Genomic DNA, 22,237 nt, shown 5'->3' on the forward strand with positions numbered 1-22,237 from the left:
TTCTACAGTTGATGCCATCATTAAAGAGTGCCAACAATTCGAGCAGGCAAAAAGCCGACGCGTCTTCCAACCATTCGCCAGACTTCCCAATATTGCCGCAACGTCGACGTGTGAAGATCGACCCTCACAGCAGGATGCGTCGCCATCAGAGGACGTGGTGAGAATCGTCAGACGTGAACTGGATGCGATGGCGCCCGCAGCTTTCCGTTCGCGTAGCCCTGATGCTGCCACTGTTTCGGTTACCCTCGTACAAGCCATCGTTCACCAGGAACTTGAAAACATTGGATTACATCCTGTCTGTGCTGTTGCCAATCCCAGAGCTAACGAACGCCCATCTACTATTTTCGCTCCACCCCGACGCTTCTCTCCGCGTTATCGCAAGCCGACTTAGTGGAGAACTGCGGATGACCAGCCGATATGTTTCATCTGTCGCCGCATTGGTCATGTCGCCCGATGTTGTCGCAACTCGTGGCCCTCAACACCTCGCACGCCGACCACCTTGGCCCGTTTTAATGGAAATACCCGCGATGTTTTGCCCACTACCGAGTCTAACAGCACCGACAACTCTGCTAAGAACACGTGGTACAGCCGCTCACCATCACCGCGCGCACACCAGTCTCGTTTACCGCAAACACGTCGCCCATCTTCCCGTTCACGGCACCCACGTCGCCTTTCATCCTCTGTGGCATTTGATCGCACCCTTTCGGAAAACTAGTAAATGCAGCCCTCGGAGGTGCTGCTGCATTGCCGACTATTGCAGCAAATCCTATGTGTGTGCCTACGAGGAGAAGTGTCATCGAGGTTAAAATAGATGGCGTGCCTGTCCAAGCACTCGACGACACTGGAGCCCACGTACTCTGATGAGTGCTAGCCTACGTAGACGTTTAAAAAGTCCGCACCCCAGGAGGTGCCCAAGTGCTTCGTGTGGCCGACAGCGGCGTGCTGGTTGTTCTTGGAATGTGTACTGCGCGTTTAATTGTAGCCAGCCGCCCTACTTCTGTTCTGTTTGCTGTGATCGACAACTGCCCTCATGACGTTATCATTGGATTCGACTTTTTATACACTCATTCTGCTCTCATCGACTGCTCGACCGGCAGTCTTCAGTTATAACTGCCTCAACTCGCCGATACTCCGAGCACCGCCCCACCGCACTTGTGCTCGCTTCACGATATGCGTCTGTCACCCGAGGCAGTTACTTACGTCCCTTTTACCGCCCAGCCACAGGTTCCTGACGGTGAATTTGTGCTTTGCCCCATCATCGACGTGCTTTTGAACCAGAACGTTGCTGTTCCGCATATGCTGGTCATGGTTACTAATAACGACGTCATTCTACCGCTTCTGATAATTATGATGATGAAAACGTTTTATTTAAAGAAAAAAAAAGGAGAGGTGAGTTAGGAGAAGGGTGGTCGGATTCTTATTCCGGAATTCCATTGGCTAAGGCCGCCGCCCTAGCTCTTTCCACGAGGGCTCGCTGGTCCTTGAGGGTTGAGCTGGACAGGGCTGCCTCCCATCCTTCCCACGTTGGCTGTTTTATAGCTTCTAAGGCACTATTAGCCTGGCAGGCCCATACCATATGGTACAAATCTGCTTTCTGCCCGCAGAATTTACACTCGGCCGAAAAAGATTGTGGCTCAATAGTATGTAGCTTGACTGGGTTATTAAATGATAGGGTTTGTAACCTTCGTAAATGACATTCTTCTTATTTGTTTAATCCCTTAGTTGGGCCCGGGTATTTTCGTCGCGATAAGCGCAAGTGTTGTAATACGTCTGCATAAGTTATCAATGGCACTGGGAAGTCCGAGTCTTCGGGGAGGGAGGAGGAGGGACCCCGGGGGAGAAAAGCTCGGGCGGCAGCGTGTGCACGCTCATTTCCCTCTATACCCTCGTGACCTGGCACCCAAATCAGCTCTTTGCGCGAAGCGAAGACCCCAGATTGTTTGAGGATCCTGCAAGCTAGCGGTGCAATTCGGCCCCGCGTGTAATTTCTATATGCAGTTTGCGAGTCTGTAATGATGTATACTGAACTAGGATGCGAAGCCGCCATGGCGATCGCCGCCTCTTCCAATTCTGCAATTTCCCCGTGCCGAACAGAAAGTCCATTGACCGTCTGCCCTTGATGCACCACCGATATTGTGGAGACTCCTCCCACCGGACCTGCAGCATCCACAAAGAAGGCTCCCTCTAATTTAGAATAGATCTGGTCCATCTTCTTGGCTCTTGCCCTCCTCCTTGCTTGATGATATTCTGGGTGCATGTTTTTAGGAAGAGGCAGTGTCGCGAATCTGCCCCTCCACTCTTTCGGAATGTCTTGTCTTGTTGCCGTGTAGTAAGGACAGTTGATATTTAGGTCCTCTAGTACCTTGCGTCCCGTTTTTGTTCCTGCCAATCTGGCATATTGACTTAATAGGTGGGTCTCAATCATCTCATCTGTTGTATTGTGCACCCCCAACTGCAATAAGTGTTCTGTAGATGTTTTGACCGACAGTCCTAGTGCCTTCTTATATGCTGTTCTGATCATGACATCGAAATGTTTTAAATCGCACCTCTTCATCCGAAGGTACGGAGCTACGTACACAATTCTGCTTAGTATAAAGGCCTTGACCAACCGAAGAGTGTCGTTCTCCATCATCCCTCTCGTTTTATTGGTGATACGTGTGATCATTCGCATTACTTGTTCGCAGGATGTACGGAGTTGAGTAATCATTGCTGCGTTGACACCCTTGTTGTTAACCAGTAATCCCAGGATACGCACTGTCTCCACTTCAGGGATCGCAGCGTCGTGCACCCTAATTTTGACCGGGGCTTCATCTTCTCGTCTGCGCATGATTAAAAGTGCCGATTTTTCCGGAGAGCAGCGCAGTCCGCACTCCTCGGCATACTTTTGAACTGTCGAAGCAGCCTCTTGGAGCGCCTCTTCCATCTGCCCCAGACTGCCCTTCGTCACCCAGATCGTGATGTCATCTGCATAGAGGGTGTGCCGAATTCCTTCTATGCGATGGAGTTGCTCAGGCAAATTTATAAGAGCAATATTGAAGAGCAGAGGGGAGAGGACGGCTCCTTGTGGAGTACCCCTGGTGCCCATAGGGATTGGCTGGGACCTAAAATCTCCAATTTTTACATGAGCCTGTCTGTCTAGTAGGAAGTCTCTGACGTATTCAAAAGTCCTTCTTCCACATTGTGTCTTCCCCAGGTTCTCCAGGATCTTTGAGTGCTTCACATTATCGAAAGCACCCTTGAGATCTAGGGCTAAGATGGCTCTGCTACTGCGTTTGTTGGGTGGTTCAATAACTTCCATCTTGAGCTGCAGCAGTACGTCTTGCGTGGGTAGGCGCTCCCTGAAGCCAAACATGGTGTGGGGCATGTAATCATTTTCCTCCAAATAAGCTGAAAGTCTGGCGTGCACTGCTTTCTCCATCAGCTTGCCGGCGCATGAAGTGAGCGAAATCGGACGCAGGTTGTTAATATTTACCTCTTTGCCCGGCTTAGGGATAAAGCTGACGTCTGCCGATTTCCACGCCAGGGGCAGCTTGCCAGCTCTCCAGCACTCATTGATATAATCCGTCAGCTGGCCTAGCATCTTCTTGTTCATGTTGGCGAGCAAGCCGGCTGTAACTTTGTCATGTCCTGGCGTCGTACCTCTTCTCATGGTTAGTAGCGCCGCCTGTATTTCTTCTACTTCGAAGTCTTTGTCGAGTTCTGGATTATCTTTGCCTTGATACTGCAACACAGGCTCGTCATCTTTGGTCGTACAGAGGTATTTGCTCGTCAGGGCTGCCACCAGCTGCTCATCCGTACCCTCATAGCCATGGAGGGCTCTCTTGAGGTTCCGCTGCTGCGCTCCGCTCGTCTTGCTGGGTTCGATGAGGCATCGCAGGAGGCTCCACGTCGACTTGACGCCAAGCCCGCCTCTCAATGAGTCGCACTTGATTAGCCAGTTGTTTTTGGCTAAGGTCCACGCGCATTCCTCCGATTGTCGTGTAATTTCAGCGATCTTGATTTTAAGCTTGCGATTGTGTTTTTGCTTTTTCCACCTTCTGGTGAGGCCTCTCCTAGCCTCCCAGAGGTGGAGAAGGTGGTTGTCGACTGCCGGGACATCCTCTGAGGTGTGCAGCGTTCTCGTGACTTTCTCTCTGGCAGCTAGAAGTGACTCAGCCCATTGCTCATAACCTTCAATAGGCGAGTCGAGTTGAGGACCCTTAGACTCTCGAAAAAGCGACCAATCCGTAAGCCGGGCTTGTCCCCTGTGTTTACGATGCTTGTTGTGGTCTAGACAAATTCGGAGTATATAATGATCACTGCCTAAGGTTTCGTGCGTATTTTGCCACTCGCAATTTTTAACATTTTTGACTAGCGTTAAATCGGGGCATGTGTCCCTTGAAACGCTATTGCCTATTCTTGTAGGATGCTGCGGGTCCGTCAGAGTAGTAAGAGCCATATCCGATATTGCTGCTGCCAGTTTCCTGCCTTTTACGTTTTCGTTGTTGTAACCCCAAAGAAAGCTGTGCGCGTTAAAATCCCCCACTATAATGAGCGGCGCAGTTTTTGCAGCCTGCATTGCTTTCCGAAAAATTTCGTCGAAGACTGCTGTCCTGTGTTTAGGGCGGCTGTATATGTTAAGTACGTACGCCCCTTTACTGGAACGAGTGTTAGGGAGGATACGAATAAACACATGTTCTATTTCAGCATTAAGTTCGAGGTCTATAGTTGAAGCCGTACTGTCTTTATGTACAAGTATGCAAGTCGAAGTGTTAGTTTGATGCGTACTGTACGACCTGAGTTTAACTGCCACATTAACGTCCTGTAGCGCGATTACATCCGGCCTCTCATCTAGACAGTCCACATACTGTTGCAGAGATTCCCGCTTACGTTTAAAACCCCTGCAGTTCCATTGTAATATTGTTAACTTAGTTTGACGAGCCATGTTGCAAACTGGAAGAGGTCAGTCCTTGTTCTTTACTCAGGTCAAGAACATCATCAGACGCAATCTGCCTGATGCCCATTTTTCCTGTCAATCTGGGTGTCTTACTGCGCGAGCATTCAGCGAATTCTTGTAACTTACGGTCAATCCTAATCTCGTAAGCATGGAGTTTTGAGAGATGCGGCTCTAACATTTTATGAATTGTCTGCTCTGTCATTCCTTGTAAGTTCTGCTCAATTTTCTTGCTTAGCGTCTCTTCAATTTTTTCTACGCTAGCCTGTAGGCTTGGTAGCATGCGACATTCCATTTTCTCGATTTCCTCTCGCATGCGCTTTTCCATGCTTTCCATCCATGCACTGAATTTCTTTGTAATTGCGTCCACATCTGCGCGTGTCGTACACTCCTCTGTCGAGGGTGCAGCCGCCAACGCTACGCTGCCGCCCGACGCTCCTCGGCCGAATTCTGACGTACGAGGGGGTGACTTAGTCGCTCTACCTGACGGCAGCGGGGGAGGGTTGTCCTCCTCCATCGTCTGAGCTGAGGGTACCTTAAGTGCTCTAGAGTTTCCTGTATCGTTCGCTGCCGTCTTCTCTCTAAGCTGTTGTATTTCTAGTTTGAGCCTTTCATTCTCAGCCCTAAGTCTCTCATTAGACAACGTGAGGGGAGGGGAGGCAACCACACTGGCCCAGCTCACCTTGTTGCTGCTCGTTTTGTTTCCGGGACTGTGTTCTGGCTCTGGCCCATCGTGCTTGTCTGCTGGACGACCGCCTCCTTTAGGGCCCCCTCTGAAGGCTCCTGCATGCGGTCGAGGCGAAGGGGTCACCCCCTGCGTCCGAGCTTGCAGGTCGGGGGCTTCGCTCCCTCCAGCGTTCCTGGAGTGATGTTGCTGACTGGCTTTTCCATTGACAGGCTTCCGCTTGGCCCCAGTTCCAGCACCGCCTCTCCTGTACTTTTGCGTGCACTGAATTGATCCCGTGGCATGAGGGCCCCTGCAAATGAGGCAGCTGGGTTGACACTCGTGGCCTTCTTCTAGATCCGTCTCGCCGCAAGCCTGGCATCGACCGGCCTGTGGATTAGGGCAAACATCAGCGCGATGTCCGATCGTGCCGCAGCGGGGACAGGCTGGCGTCGTCTTGCGGTAGAGGCGAACCGGCACAGCTTCGCCCCAATAATAAACGTTGAAAGGCACCTTCCGGCCCTCGAACGTGATCGCTGCTACGTTGGTCTCTCCTAATTTTCGGACTCCTACTACTGGAGCCTCTGGCGAATAAATGGCTTGAGTAATATCCGCTTCAGTGGCTGTGGGATCCACTTGAATGACACCACGGCTTGTGTTGTCCGATGGCTTGAGGTAGGCTTGAACCGCTCGGGCCTGTCCTCCAAGTTGGAGCTGTTCGATCGCAAGGACCTGACGAATAAGTTGGGCGTTCTTGATGCCAATAATAATTATATTCTGGTCCCAGGCCGGCCAAATAGCGAGCGCCTGCGACGCCCGCGGAATGCCGGCGGCAGCGTACGTTGCTTCCCCGATCTGGTTGCTGCCCTTAAATTGTGCGAGGTTCAGAGTTCCCTTTGGCTTGATGATGACCACAGCGTCTTCCGCTCCGAATTTCGGCATGACTTGTGGCTTCCAGCGTTTACTTTGAGCTTGCTTGCCAAGAGCCAGAGTGGTGACGTGGCCGTCACTGCCGCCACCATGGCTGCGTTGATGTTCGGAACGGGCGCGCGTCGAGGTTGCTCGCTCCCATTGTTCCAATTTTTTCTGGATGGTATACTCCGTAGTTTCATCAAAAACTGGTGTCTCCGTGGTCGAAAGCTCCATTTCTCGCATGCTGTCTGGGTCATAGCCCCGTACGAGAGCCATGGAGGCCGCGTCTGGTGCCGCGTCCGCGGCTACCGCGCCTACGGCGTTCGCGTGGTTGAAGAATAGAGTCCCGTAGAACTGCCAAAAATTGGCCCACCTGGATAATAATGATGTTGACGGGTTCTTGGTAACTTCACGGATGTAGTCCAACTGGTTTCGGGCGGTGCAAAAGAAATTTTTGGCGGCAGGACATCGATTCGATGGAGCCGACGTGAAATGCGTCCACTCTTTTTGACAGCTCGCAGCGCCCCCCCTCACCGCTTCTGAATTTCAGCGTGTGCCCTCTAGTGATCTCGACCGGCATGTTCTTGGCCAGCGTTTCTAGTGGTTCCGAATTTGACATTGAGAGTCTGAATGCCGAGAGTGGTTTCTTGGCGCAAATTTCAGCTCCCAGCTCTGGTTCCTTAACGGATGGCCTCGCGAAAATGATTGCACCTGACCTCACATCGGCACACACCACAGAAATACGTCTCCTTCTTGAATGGTACAGTGACACCTTTTAGTTCCGTGACAGGCCTTTAGGCCGAGCATATATTGTTCAACACCGTATCAACACTGGAGACACGAATCCTATTCGTCGGCGTCCCTATCGTGTATCGCATGCGAAACGTCGAGTCACCCAATCAAAAGTGGACAAAATGCTCCGCAAAGCGGTCATCGAGCCATCAGCTAGCCCTTGTGCTTCGCCTGCCATCCTTGTGAAATAGAAAGATGGTACTTGGCGTTTTTGCGTCGACTATCACCACTTGAACAAGGTCACGTCTACCCACTATCACGCATCGATGACGCCTTCGACTGCTTGCACGGAGCTAAATACTTCCCGTCCATCGATCTTCGATCCGGCTACTGGCAAATTTCAGTTGATGAAATGGACCGCGAGAAGACGGCCTTCATCACGCCAGATGGCATACATCATTTCAAAGTCATGCCCCTTGGCCTATGCAATGCTCCTGCACGCGACATTTGAACGTATGATGGGCTCTCTTCTGCGAGGCTACAAACGGACCACCTGTCTTTGTTACCTTGACGACGTTATTGTTTTTTCTCCCGCGTTCGGCAGCCACGTTACCCCACTCGCTGCCGTTCTTGCGGTCTTCCGAAAAGCCGGCCTCCAACTGAACCCCACCAAATGTCAATTCGGACGCCGTCAGATTACCGTGTATGGACACCTGGTTGACGCATCCGGTGTTCAACCAGACCCGGAAACATTTCGCACCATATGCAGTTTTCCTGTGCCATGTTCTGCTTCTGACATGCCTGTGTTCTTACTTTCGCCGTTTCTTCAAAAACTTCGACGACATTGCTCGGCCTTTGACAGATCTTCTATAGAAGAACACGCCATACTCATGGGACCCGGATCAACTTCATGCGTTCGCCGCCCTAATCGGGTTTCTGACCACCCCTTCCATACTTGCCCACTTTGAACCATTCGCACCAACTGAAGTCCACACTGACGCAAGCGGCCATGGCATCGGCGCTGTTCTCGTCCAACAACAGAATGATACCGAGTGCGTGACAGCTACGTCAGCCACCTGTTGTCACCTGCTAAGTGGAATTACTCCATCACCGAGTGGGAGTGCTTGGCTTTAGTTTGGGCTGTCTCGAAGTTCTGGCCATATTTGTACGGCCGCACATTTTCGGTTGTTACAGACCACCACGAACTCTGCTGGCTGTCTTCTCTCCGGGACCCGACAGGACGGCTTGGTCGCAGGGCTTTGCGGCTCCAGGAATTTTCATTTATTGTCTGTTACAAGACTGGACGCCTCCACAAGGACGCTGACTGCCTCTTTCTTCACCCCGTGAATCTCCCTGATGCTGTTGCGCATGATCCGGTGACCTACATGATGGCTTTTACTGACATGACCGACATGCGCGCTGAACAACAACGGGATGAATCCTTACAGTCCATCATCGCCGTAGTGCAATCTGGCAGCACTGACAGCATGTTCCGCATGTTCGTGCTGCACGACGGCACCCTCTACCGCCACAGTATGAACCCTGACGGCCCTGAATTGCTCCTTTTCCTTTATCGTCATATGCGATCCATTGCTCTCGAACAACTTCCCGATGCGCCGACGGCGGGACACCTTGGAGTTTGCATACATACGACCGCGTACGACGCCGGTTCATCTGGCCGGGTCTCTACCGCTCTGTGCGTCGCAATTTCGCAACGTACGAATTATGTCAGCGCCGGAAGAAACCTCCCCTGCTCCGTGTCGGACCACTCCTGCCAATTGAAGTTCTCTCTGAACCGTTCTTCCACGTAGGCCTTGACCTGCTTGGGCCTTTTCCGACGACGACTAGAGGGAATAAGTGAATCGCCATCGCTACTGATTACGCGACACGCTACGCGATAACAAAGTCATTGCCGACTAGTTGCGCAACTGACGTTGCTGATTTTCTCCTTCATGACGTTATTCTCCGCCACGGTGCGCCTCGACAGTTACTTACAGACCGTGGCCACTCGTTCTTGTCTCGAGTTGTCGACGACCTCCTCCGCTCTTGTGCCACTGAGCACAAGCTGTCCACCGCCTACCAACTAAAAACGTACGGTCTTACGGAACGTCTCAACCGAACAATCGCAGAGATGCTGTCGATGTACGTCTCCAACGATCACCGTGACTGGGACGCCACGCTGACCTACGTACAACTATATCTTTAACTATAGTTATAGTATAACTATAATTATAGAGACGTATAACTATATAACTATGTATATATATATATATAACTATATAACTATATATAACTATATAACTATAACGACGTATAACTCGTCCCGACATGACACCGCAGGATATTCACCCTTTTATGTTTTGTATGGTCGCGACCTCACATTGCCGCTTGACACCATCCTCCAAGGGCAACACAGGGGAAATTACTTGTACTTACTAACTGAATTAAAGAAATGATAAACTATGGCAATGAAAGTGGATGAAAAAAAAAAACAAGTTGCCGCACGTGGGGAATGATCCCACGTCTTCGCATTACATGTGCGATGCTCTGCGTAATGCGAAGACGTTGGATCATTCCTCACCTGCGGCAAGCTGCTTTTTCATACACTTTCATTGCCATTAATTCATCATTTCTTTAATTCAATTAGTAAGTACAGGTAAGTTCCCCTATGTTGTCCTTGGTGTCTTTGTTTGTTGACTTCTTACGATATTGTTAATAGAAATCGAGCCCCACGGTTTACCCCCTTTTGTCTCGTACAAAACAGAATTCTATCACAGCCTAACAGGAATTCCCTGCAGTGGGCTCCTATTTATAGATATACTACTCGGTTCGCTTTTTGATGTATAAGCCAAGTCAGTGTTCTTTCTTATTGTACATGATGTTCAGTGTTGCGGACAACGAAAAGTGTAATTGTAAAATATTGCTGATGCGCCGTCGCATAATCAGACAGACAGAGGGGGCACCGCTTTAAGAATAGGATTCAAAAACAGCGTGTATGCTTTCTACATGCGTATGTGTGTTAGTGCGCATACGTTGTTGGTTGACCGGTGTTCCCTATTTCGGCGAACTTCACTTGTTTTAGTTAGCGTCTCATCTTATTCCTGTGCTTGTCATCTGGTCTTAGATAATTGCGCGAAGTAGGCAGACAGGGCACGGCTAACTCCCAGTATACTTACGGGGTAAACCGGCGTGTGTGACAATAATAATAATAATAATAATAATAATAATAATAATAATAATAATAATAATAATAATAATAATAATAATAATAATAATAATAATGTCACGTAGCAGTGACGGTAAAGAACACAGTAGATACCGTGAATAACGAAATACTTTTATTGGGCGAACCCGTGCCCACAAAAAACAGGCAGCACTTAAAGCACAGCGATAGTGGCGAACACAGTCTATGATGGTCGAAAATCTCATCTGCCCGTCACGCTTCGGCATTTATAGACGAGTCATCGAAGGTACCGAATAATTGATGGTGCCCGCATGTCTTCCAGAAACTTCTACACAATTCGTGTCGCATATGCAACCAGATTACACAAGCTTCGGTGACGACAGAACCATCGATAACATTCGAGAAGCTTCCGATAAATGGGGAGACGCGTTTCGGCAACCGTGGAGTGTGGGCGCCTGGTCTCTCTGCTCCGTCGACTATGGCACGTCCCGCCGCGCCCACTCGCCTGCGATAGTACAAATCGCCGCGTTCCTCACAAACCCTATATGCCATGAGTTTATTTTTTCCGGCTCCCCACGTCTCTACAGCTCTGAAGCAGTTTCAACGCGGCTGCCCCTGCCGGGGCCATAGCTGCCTTGGCGTGTTTTCTACACCATGAACCAACAGCGTCAAGCAACCAGCTCTTCCGAGGCTCATGTTCTACACGGGTGTGCAAAGGGCCTTCCGCCAATTCACCGCTCTGTTTCGATCAATTTAGATGATAGTGATAGTGATCTAAAGAAAGGAAGGACGCTTGATTCTGCAATTTAGCTGGAGCATTTATCTAACACAACGACATTTTGCAACGTGCAAGAGACGCAAGCGGCGACGGATAACGCCGCCGCGCGTTTCACGGCAAAAACGAAGACGCCCGAGGTGGATCCCTGAACGACTGCTCCAATGCGCGGAACAAATGCCGCTACGGAAGAAATTCTCGGTGTTTCTCTTGCGATTCGATACGCCACCCGTGTTCCTGAAGAAGTGTATATATTGACGGACTCGCAACAGGCGTACCGGGCATTCCTATCAGGACATGGTATCCGGAGAGCGGCACACCATATTCTCAAACAGATCCCGCAATATGCACGAACCACATCTCCCCGCATCCACTTACTCTGGACCCCTGGTAATACTTCGCTGCCGGGTAACGAACGAGTACATGCAGTTGCCCGAGATATTTCCCTCCGGGTGGCGCGGCATGGTGAGGCGACAAGTTCAGGGTGGGGGGATCCCGTCCTCCGTTACAAAGACATCCTCCGTCATTATACACATATTCGTCGCACCCCCGGCGCACCACCACCGTCCTTCTCGCTAGAGGAAGCAGTGGCATTACGCCAGTTAGAAACCGCAACTTTTCCAAATCTTGTCACTCTCAATAAATTCTACCCACGCTGTTATGCAGACCGTTGCCCGGGCTGTGGCAGCTCGCCCACAATCTTCCACGCCCCGATTAAGTGCACTGCAAAACCCTTTCCTCCCTTGCCAACTCTCCTTATGCAAGAAACAGCTGTGGGACGATGCCCTCCGCGACGGACCTCCCGAGGTCCTCCGAGCTATGATGCAACGGGCTCGAAACATCGCCGGAATCATCTTGGGGACCCTGAACTGAGGGTTCCTCCCCGCTCCTCTCTCCGTTCAAATATTAATAATAAAGATGCTTTACTCTCTCTCAGATACATGCGGTCGCGTCCCGCGCTGAGCGATAACATGTGTTAGACGGTGAAAAGCGCTCACCCAAAAAAGACAAACAAGTCCACGTGTCAATGCCCCCTCTAAAAAAACATCGTCCGGATGCTACAAACATCACAGGAGAGCGAAACACAAATGGAGACTTATCAAAGAAACAAAGTCCAAAGCAACACAGTCCAAAAAAAGAATGTCCAAAGTTCAGCTATGCAAAGTCCCAAAGTTCATTAGCACTGGCGAAACGGCTTAAGTCGCACAGCGGGAACTATTCCGGGTCGTGAGCGGCGCCACTGTGATAGCGAAATGCCGTCTGGCACGACCTCACAGTGCAGTGTGCCAATGCGTCGGATGATCTTGTAGGGTCCGAAATAACGGTGAAAAGCTTCTCGCTAAGTCCTCGTCCGCGTATTGGGGTTAAAGCACGGTTGCTGGGTTTCTACTCTACGTAGCGTCGTCGAAGGCTCTAGCGTCGGCTGTCGGTCCTCTGCTGGTTGTTATCGGCAGGCGGGCGAGCTGCTGGGCTTCTTCAGAGCGCTGGAGATATGTGGCGACATCAAGATTCTGTTTATCGGTGACGAGGGGCAGCATGACGTCGAGAGTCGTCGTCGGGTTTCTGCCGTAAACCAGCTTGAATGGCGTAACTGTATTGTTCCTTGCACTGCAGTGTTATAAGCGAAGGCCACGTACGGCAGCACGGCATCCCAGGTCTTGTGTTCCACGTCGACGTACATTGCCAGCATGTAGGCGAGGGTCTTATTCAGGCGCTACGTAAGACCATTCGTCTGCGAGTGGTAGGCAGTTGCCTTCCTGTGGCTTATCTCGCTCTATTGCAAAATGGCTTGGCTGAGCCCTGCTGTAAAGGCCGTTTCTCTGTCAGTGATGAGGACTTCTGGGGCATTATGTCGTAGCAGGATGTTCTGGATGAAAAATTTCGCCACTTCGGCTGCGCTACCTTTCGGCAGAACTTTAGTTTCAGCGAAGCGGGTTAGGTAATCCGTCGCCAGGAAGATCCACTTATTTCCGGATGTTGACAAATCGATCCTGATCTGCTGAAAAGGTCCGCCAGGAGACACGATCGCCTGTAGTGATCCTGCTGGCTTTGTAGGGGGTGTCTTGCGTCGCTGACAGTATCGGCATGTCTTGACGTAACGGGCGACGTCGGCGGTCAGGCGCCGCAAAAAATACCTTTCCTGCATCCTCGATAGCGTCCCGGACATAATCCGAGGTTCCCAGCGGTCGGATCGTCATTTAGGGCGTGCAGTACTTCTGGACGCGGCGCTGAGGGAACAACAAGCAGGTAGTTGGCCCGGACTGGCGAGCAATTCCGTTTTACGATTAGGTTGTTTTGAAGCGAGAACGAAGACAATCCTCGCTTAAATGCCCTAGAGACAACGTCGGTGTGCCCTTCCAAATACTCGACGAGGCCTTTAAGCTTCGGATCTGCTCGTTGCTGTTCAGCGAAGTCTTCCGCGCTTATTATTCCAAGGAAGGCGTCGTCATCCATGTCACCTTGCGGTGGCAGGTCAATGGGGGCATGTGATAGACAATCGGCATCAGAGTGTTTTCGTCCGGACTTATAGGTTACAGTGATGTCACATTCTTACAGTCTGAGGGTCCACCGCGTCAGCTGTCCTGAAGGGTCCTTCAAATTTGCTAGCCAACACAAGGCGCGATGGTCACTGACGACTTTGAATGCCCTGCCATATAGGTAGGGGCACAATTTTGCTGTAGCCCAAACGATGGCGAGGCTTTCTTTTTCGGTCGTAGAATAATTGTCTTCCGCTATTGACAGCGACAGACTAGCGTAAGCTATCACCAGTTCAAGTCCGTCTTTGCTCTGGACTAGGACGGCACTGAGGCCTAGGCTACTGGCGTCAGTGTGGATTTCTGTATGGGGTGCCACGTAGAAGTGCGCAAGTACCGGTGGCGACTGCATGCGTCGTTTGAGTTCTTGAAATGCATCCGCCTGTGGCGTTTCCCGCTTGAACTCGACATTACATTTAGTTAGATGTGCCAGAGGTTCAGCGACGCGTGAAAACTCTTTGACAAATGCGTGTAGTACGCACACATGCCAAGGAATCTACGCACTGCCTTCTTGTCGATGGGCTGCTGGAACTTTGCGATAGCAGCTGTCTTCTGCTGGTCTGTGCGGACTCCAGATTTGCTGATGATGTGGCCCAGGAAGAGAAGCTAATCATAAGCGAAGCGGCACATTTTTGACTTCAGGGTGAGCCCTGGTGATTTGATGGCCTCTAGTACTGTCGCAAGCCGCCTAAGGTGATCGTCGAAATTTCAGGCGAGGACGACGGCGTCATCCAAGTAAACAAGGCAGGTCTGCCACTCAATCCTGCTAACACCGTGTCCATGACGCGCTGGAATGTTGCAGTCGCCGAACGCAGTCAGAATGGCATGACCTTGAACACGTAGAGGCTGTCTGGCGTGGTGAAGGCGGTCTTTTCGCGATCTCTCTCGTCGACTTCTATTTGCCAGAAGCCAGACTTGAGATCCACAGACGAGAAGTATTTGGCGTGGCAGAGCCAATCCAATGTGTCGTCAATCCATGGGAGGGGATATACGTCCTTCTTAGTCATCTTGTTCACTCTACAATAATCGACGCAAAAACGTAGGGTTCCGTCGTTTTTCTTCAGCAAGACAACAGGCGATGCCCACGGGCTTTTGGACGGCTGGATGATGTCGTCGCGCAGCATTTCGTCGACTTGGTGCCTTATAGCTTTACGTTCTCGCGTCGAAACTCGGTATGGGCTCTGGTGGAGAGGTCGAGCGCCCTCTTCGGTTATTATGCGATGCTTTGCGACTGGGGTTCATCGAATCCTTGATGACGTCGAAAAGCACTCTTTGTATCGTCGAAGTAAGCTTCTCAGCTGTTGCTGCTTAATCATTGGGAGACTTGGTTTTATGTCGAAGTCTGGTTCGGGAACTATGGTCGTCGGGGTAGATGCGACAGAATCCGAGAGGACAAACGCATTGCTGGTTTCTACAATTTCCTCGATGTATGCGATCGTCGGGCCTTTGTTGATGCGCTTTAACTGCTGGCCGAAGTTTTGCAGCGTCACTTTCGCTTTCCTACCGTGCAGTCGAGCGATCCCTCTTGCGAGGCAAATTTCACGGTCGTGCAAAAGGCGTTGGTCGCCCTCGATGACGCCTTCTGCGTCTGCGGGTGTTTCGGTCCCGATGAAAATAACAAGGCTGGAGCGAGACGGGATACTCACTTGATCATCGAGCAGACTCGAGGCGTGGTGACTACGAGAGCTCTCCGGCGGTACCGCTTGGTGTTCCGACAGCGTTATCGACAGCGTTATCGTCGTGTTGGTTGAAGAAGTCCATGCAGAGAATGACGTTTCGTGAACACTGTTGGAAGATAGCAAAGGTGGCAGGGTAAGTCCGGTCATGAACACTAAATCTTGCCGTGCAGATTCCAGTGGCGGTTATGAGGTGTCCTCCAGCGGTCCGAATTTGAGGGCCGGCCCATGCAGTCTTAACTTTCTTCAACTGGGCGGCGATGGGTCCATTCATGACGGAGTCGTCGGCTCCTGAGTCCCCTAATGCGGTGACTGCGTGGCCGTCGAGAAACACGTCGATGTCGGTGGTTCTCTGCCTTGCGTTGCAGTTAGGTCTTGGCGTCGGATAACGGCTGCGTCACCTTGAGCTATGGCTGGTACGTGGCGTCGTCAGAGAGCCGCAAGGGGGCGCCGAGCAGCGCAGTACTGCTTGCATCGCGCTCTGCGTTTCGATGTGTTTTTTGGTAGAGTAGTACTTCCACCCACGGTACCGAGATACCAATCGACTCGTGAGGATACAAGGAACACGGGTGTGCTACCCACGTGGCCCTTGGTGAAGCTCGTGAAGCCCAGCGATCCTACAAATCCGGACTACGGGGCAGCGTCGATAACCCCGACGCCAGCTCGGCGCAGCAGCCGGTGCTGCTCCGACGCGTGAGGAACGCGAACGACAGCAACCGTTCTGCCTGGGCATGGCTACGGGAACGCTTAGCGAACTTCAGACGACGACGACAATGCAAGGTGAGACCACACCAGCAGAGAACATGGATCTAACAAATTTAGACAGAACAGAAGACGGAATAACAGGCTCCGTTGGCCACAACGCCGGGGGACGCCAGCGGACGGACGACGACTGGCAGACAGTCCTGACACTACGGCAAAAGAAGCAGCAGGCTCGAGAACGCAAGCGAGAAACGGACTCAACGGGCAGCGCTAACCCGGCGAAACTAAGGAAACGACGAAGAGGCATACCCAAACTTCCTCCTCTTCCTAAGGATGACTTCAAGATAGTTATCCGACCACACCAGGGACTGCCTTTGAAGACTATCAGCATGCCGGCCCTCGCCGAAGCGATCGTCACGGCCTGCGACTACCTAATAAGAGGTGAGCAATTTTTGCTCCGCATAAAGCCCGGCTCCAATATCGCCATACTTTCGACATCGAGTCAGGAGGTCGCAGAGCAGGCACGCCGAGTCCACTCCCTCACTATCAACGAACGTTCGCATGACGTTAACGTATACGCTGCCACCGGAGAGGAAGCTATCCGAGGAGTTATACACGGACTTCCACCCCGAACGCCACCGGAGACCATCATAGCAAACATACGTATACGGACTCAAGGTGTCGAACTTATCCAAGCAAGAATGATCGGAGAAACAAAGAGTGCCGCCCTTACTTTCTGCGGCCCGTCACTACCTCGGGTGGTGTACTACAACGGAGGCGAACTTCTGTGTCATCCTTACCGTGCTACTGTTCAGGTGTGCAAAACATGCCATGGAAAAGGGCATCGGACAGACGTCTGTCCACAGCCCGACCTGCGAGTATGCCGCATTTGTGGACTCAGAAACCCAGTGGACGGACACCCGTGTGAGCCAAAGTGTGCCTCGTGTGAGGGGGCCCACGTCACCGGGGACCGCAGCTGCCAACGACGCCTCAAGCAACTGAAAAAACCTCAAGTCAGAAAGAACACTGACAAGTGCAATGAAGGGCAGAAAAGACCTCGCTGGTTCGCCTCAGAGGATGAGGAATCGGACTACACAAACGGCCATAGGAGCGACCAACGCGACCGACAGGGAAGGACGAGATCGCCATCTCCACACCGACTGAACGCTCGGTCCAGATCAGCGTCACCTCACCAGAGCAGATCCCGCTCTCGAGCACGAGAGCGCGTCCAGGGAGGAGAAGCTAGACAGACGCAACGATCATCCAGAGAAGCGCCGAAGGCGGCCTCCGTTCTGACAAATCCACAGGTAAGCTGGGCAGCGGTCGCGTCCTCCAGAGCCACACCTATCACACAAAACGAGGAATACAAGAAAATAGTTGCCGAAAACAGATAACTTAAGGCAAGCTTGGACAGCATGAAAAATGAGCTCGAAACACTTAAGCGACAAATGGCAAGTATGATGACGCACGGAGGAACCCATAAAACAAACGCACCCGCACAACTGTCCAACACACAGACGAACCCAACACAGACCAAACCACTATCACAAACGCAGCCTATAGCACAGATGCCTACACCCATCACTCATCTGGAAGGGAAACTATGAATGAATATGGGGTTTTACGTGCCAAAACCACTTTCTGATTATGAGGCACGCCGTAGTGGGGGACTCCGGAAATTTCGACCACCTGGGGTTCTTTAACGTGCACCTAAATCGAAGCACACGGGTGTTTTCGCATTTCGCCCCCATCGAAATGCGGCCGCCGTGGCCGGGATTCGGTCCCGCGACCTCGTGCTCAGCAGCCCAACACCAAATACCACTGAGCAACCACGGCGGGTAAGGGAAACTAGACAATATGTGCGCACAAATGCAATTATTTTTTGCAGAGCTTCACAATCTTAAGCGGTACGTCGACGACTCGCTCAAAGGAGTAAAAAAAACGCGAAAACGTCGTAGCAGCCTTAGCCCGGAGAACCGAGATCCAAAGGTCACCGTAACCACAGACACATAACATTTCGAGAGCCCATACTCTGGCTAACTACACACCTACCCACCAAGAGAATCTTGTAATTTGGCAGTGGAACTGCCGATCACTGCATAACAAACATGCTGCACTTTCACAATATATCAAGGCGGCGCTCGTCCCACCTGACATTATTTGTCTTCAGGAAGTGGGGAAAATGCGCATACCTATTGGGGGCTACCGTTTTTACAGCGATTCGAACTACCCTGAAGTGGCAGCATTGGCCCGCAAGGACCTGACAATCACTGTCGCCATAGCACCTGGCGTAGAAATCCACCACCAAATACTCACCATTTGGCCAGTTAAGAAGGGTCGTCCCAAGTGCCTGATAACCAACGTATATAGCCCCCCTAGGGATAAGAGGGCCGATTTTTCATTAATTTTAAGTCACGTATCTACCTTGCTCTCAACGAAAGACCGACTAATCTTTCTCGGAGACTTTAACGCTTGGCACTCCGCATGGGGTTATCAACGCGACACCGCCAAGGGCTTCAATCTACTACGAGAAACTCAGTCCCACGAACTTGTACTGATTACGCAGCCAGGCACTCCTACAAGGATAGGAAACAGCGTTGCCCTGGACACCACGCCGGACCTTACGTTTGTCAGCAATGAGACGGGGGTCACCTGGTGTAACCTAGACGAAACGCTAGGCAGTGATCACTATCTATTGTGTGTCAATGTTAACACAGCTAAAGTTCGACAGCCCCTAGGGGTGGCCAGGCTCACTGATTGGAAAAGGTATAGAGAACAACAGCAGGCTGCTTCCTCATTTCCAGCCACGGCCGCAGGTTGGACAACGTTCCTCAAGGAGGCCCATGCTGCCACCACCAGAGAGATCAAGACCAAAACGGAAGCACCAGCAGTAGACAGCCATCTCGCCCACCTCTGTGAGGCCCACAGAAGCCTCACCAAACGCTGGAAGCGGCAGCGGCGTAATCGCAAACTTAGGCGCCGAATAGCCCTGCTGGCAAACGAAGCTAACACCTATGCAAAGGAGCTGAATAATCAAATTGGCGCAGCTTCTGCGACTCTCTCAGAGGCACCCTCAGCACCAAGAAGACCTGGGCCATTCTTCGGTGCATGTTAGACCCAACTAGCACGCGCACCGAGACGTCTAACGTCATGCGACGGCTCTTAGGAGAATACAAGGGCTCAGAACAAGAACTACTCGAGCACCTAAAACGCACCTACACTGGCGCTGCCCAGACATCTTCACACGTTATGAGAGAATACCAAGGACAGGATAACTCGAGCTTGGACGCCCCCATCACCTTCTCAGAGCTCTACGCAGCGGCACAAACCTTCAAGAGGAACACGGCTCCTGGACCCGACCAAATCACCAACGCAATGCTGCGCAACCTTAGTGATGTAGCCCTACAGCACTTAGTCGACTTCTTCAATGAACAGGTCTGGCGACCGGACGGAAGACTACCGCGAGAATGGAAGGAGGCAGACATCGTGCTTATACGAAAACCGGGCAAGCCGCGCGAGGTGAACCATCTCAGGCCCATATCGCTCACGTCTTGCATGGGCAAGCTGTTTGAACGAGTAATTCTAACCCGACTCGAAGCCCACATCGAAGGAAACTCACTCTTCCCTGAATCCATGTTCGGTTCCGCAGGAGAATCTGTGCACAGGACGTCTTTCTTCTATTAAGAGATGAGGTGCTCGATCCTCCTCCGGGCAGTATGGACAGAATCCTGCTAGCACTCGACGTCCATAAGGCATTTGATAACATCTCACACACTACAATACTAGACGGACTACGAGATGTCGGGTGTGGTGAAAGAGTATTTCATTACGTTCAAGACTTCCTGAGCAGCCGCTCCGCGAAAATAGGGCTGGGTTCAGCACGTTCTGCCCTGTATCGCCTACCAGATAAGGGCACTCCTCAAGGATCCATATTGTCACCACTTCTTTTTAACATCGGCTTACGTAGAATGGCCCTGGACTTACAGAAGAACCGGGACCTTGGCTGCGCCATATATGCAGACGACATTACACTCTGGGCCTGCAAAGGGTCCTACGAAAACCGACAGGACACGCTTCAACAGGCCATCAACACCATTGAAAGCTATATGAGGTGAGCAGGCATGAGGTGCGCTCCAGAGAAATCAGAGTATATTCATATTAGACCTAGACATACCCTAGCGACCAGGGCTCCGGATCTGCAACTCACCTTGGAGGGAGAGCCCATCAAGAGGGCATCCCACCTGCGCGTACTGGGAATGTACATTCAAGAAACGGGCAGCGTTAGCATAGCGCTCTCCAATCTCAGACGCACTGTTCGGAGCGTAACTGGACTTATTAGCAGAGTTGCACGCAGCCGAGAAGGCATGACCGAAGCAGACACCATGTAACTAGTAAACGCCTTCGTCATTAGTCGTCTAACGTACGCTTTGCCTTTCCAAACCACGCGGCGTAACGACATCGAACATGCGGATAAGCTCATAAGAATCGCCTGTAAAGCAGCACTCGGCCTTCCTGAAAGCACAAGTACGATCCGACTGAACGAATTAGGAATCATGAACACTTTCGAGGAATATGCAGCGGCCACCCTAATGGCGCAGCGTGAACGGCTAAACACGACACCTCAGGGACGCTCGGTTTTACAAAGACTTCACTATCCACTGACACCACAATACTGCGGCGACGAAACAATACTACTGCCATCTGAAATCCGAGAGCGAATCCACGTGGCGCCAATCCTCCGTCACATGCACCCAGTTCATCATGCGGCACGGAGACGCGCGCGGGCAGCCACCTTACTAAGGCGGCGAAGCGATCCGGATACTTACTTTACAGACGCGAGTTAGTATCACAAGAATACAGCCACCCTCAATACATTTGCAGCAGTCGTGACTAGCCAAGAACGAACAACCGTAGCAGCATCCATACACACGAAATCGGTTGCAACGGCCGAGGCTGTGGCCATAGCCCTAGCCATACGCGCCGCGGAAGCTAAGGGCCAATCGGCCTACGTGCTGACAGACTCGCAGGACGCCTGCCGCCTCTTCCTTGGGGGGGGGGGGGGGGGGGGGCTTTACCGGGCTGCGTCTTCCGCATCCTAGGAACGGAACTCACCCTGGATCATTGCGTGACCTGGTGCCCGGCGCACACAGGGATAGCGGGGAACGAACGGGCGGACCGCTTGGCTCGAGGCATGACAGGCCGAGCCGCGGGCCACACACCGAGCTGGCCCCCTCCACTCCGGGATGGACACGCGTGACTCCCTCCTCACCTTCCATGACATCACCCTTCATTACCGCAACTCTCGCCTATCCCTCCCCCCCCCTCACAAATCCCTGTCTAAGCTCCAACAGAGCACGTGGCGCCATTTACAGGCCCACACTTTCCTCTCTCCTGCCCGACTTGCCCTTATTCACCCCGGTGCCTTCTCACCTGAATGCACGCTCTGCAGTCACCCAGGAGCAGACTATGCTCATATTCTGTATTCGTGCCCTAAACACTCACCCCCTGCCTCTTGGCATGTATCTAGTCCGCAGCTGTGGGAGGCTGCTTTGGCCAGCTCGGAGCCGGATGTCCAGCTACGGCTAACGATCTGGGCAGCGGAAGTCGCCGCCAGGCATGATCTGGTGGCCACGACCGGCAGCCTGAAGGCCACCCACGGAACGGCGGCATCTTAATTTCCTTTCTTTTTTGGCCTTCACTAAATAAAGTTTGTACCACCACCACCGCCCGAGAGAACACCTCGACACCCGGTGCGCCAAGAGAAATCCTCGAATTACAACGACTAAGTAGGCGAACCAAAGCCCTTCCTCACCCAGACCTAGACAGGAGGCAAGCACGGGACTGGCGCCGCCTGCAAACAAACACTTTCCTACATTTATACAGGCTACACAAAATGTACCCAGACAAATACAGCAACACATGCCCGTGGTGCGAAGGAACACCGACATTGGAACACATAACATTCCAGTGCGCGTTACGTCCGGCGGCTGCCACCTCGCCGCTGCTAGACAACACTCTACATAACTGGTCGTGGGAGGCGCGACTCGCGGAAGTGGAATTGGGAAGCCAACTGGCGACCCTTGACCAGGCCCGGCGAGCCGCTGTAACCAGTGGGGCCCTGGAGG

The sequence above is a fragment of the Dermacentor andersoni genome, chromosome 5 (assembly GCF_023375885.2).
Source record: "Dermacentor andersoni chromosome 5, qqDerAnde1_hic_scaffold, whole genome shotgun sequence".
NCBI classification, from domain to species: Eukaryota; Metazoa; Arthropoda; class Arachnida; order Ixodida; family Ixodidae; genus Dermacentor; species Dermacentor andersoni.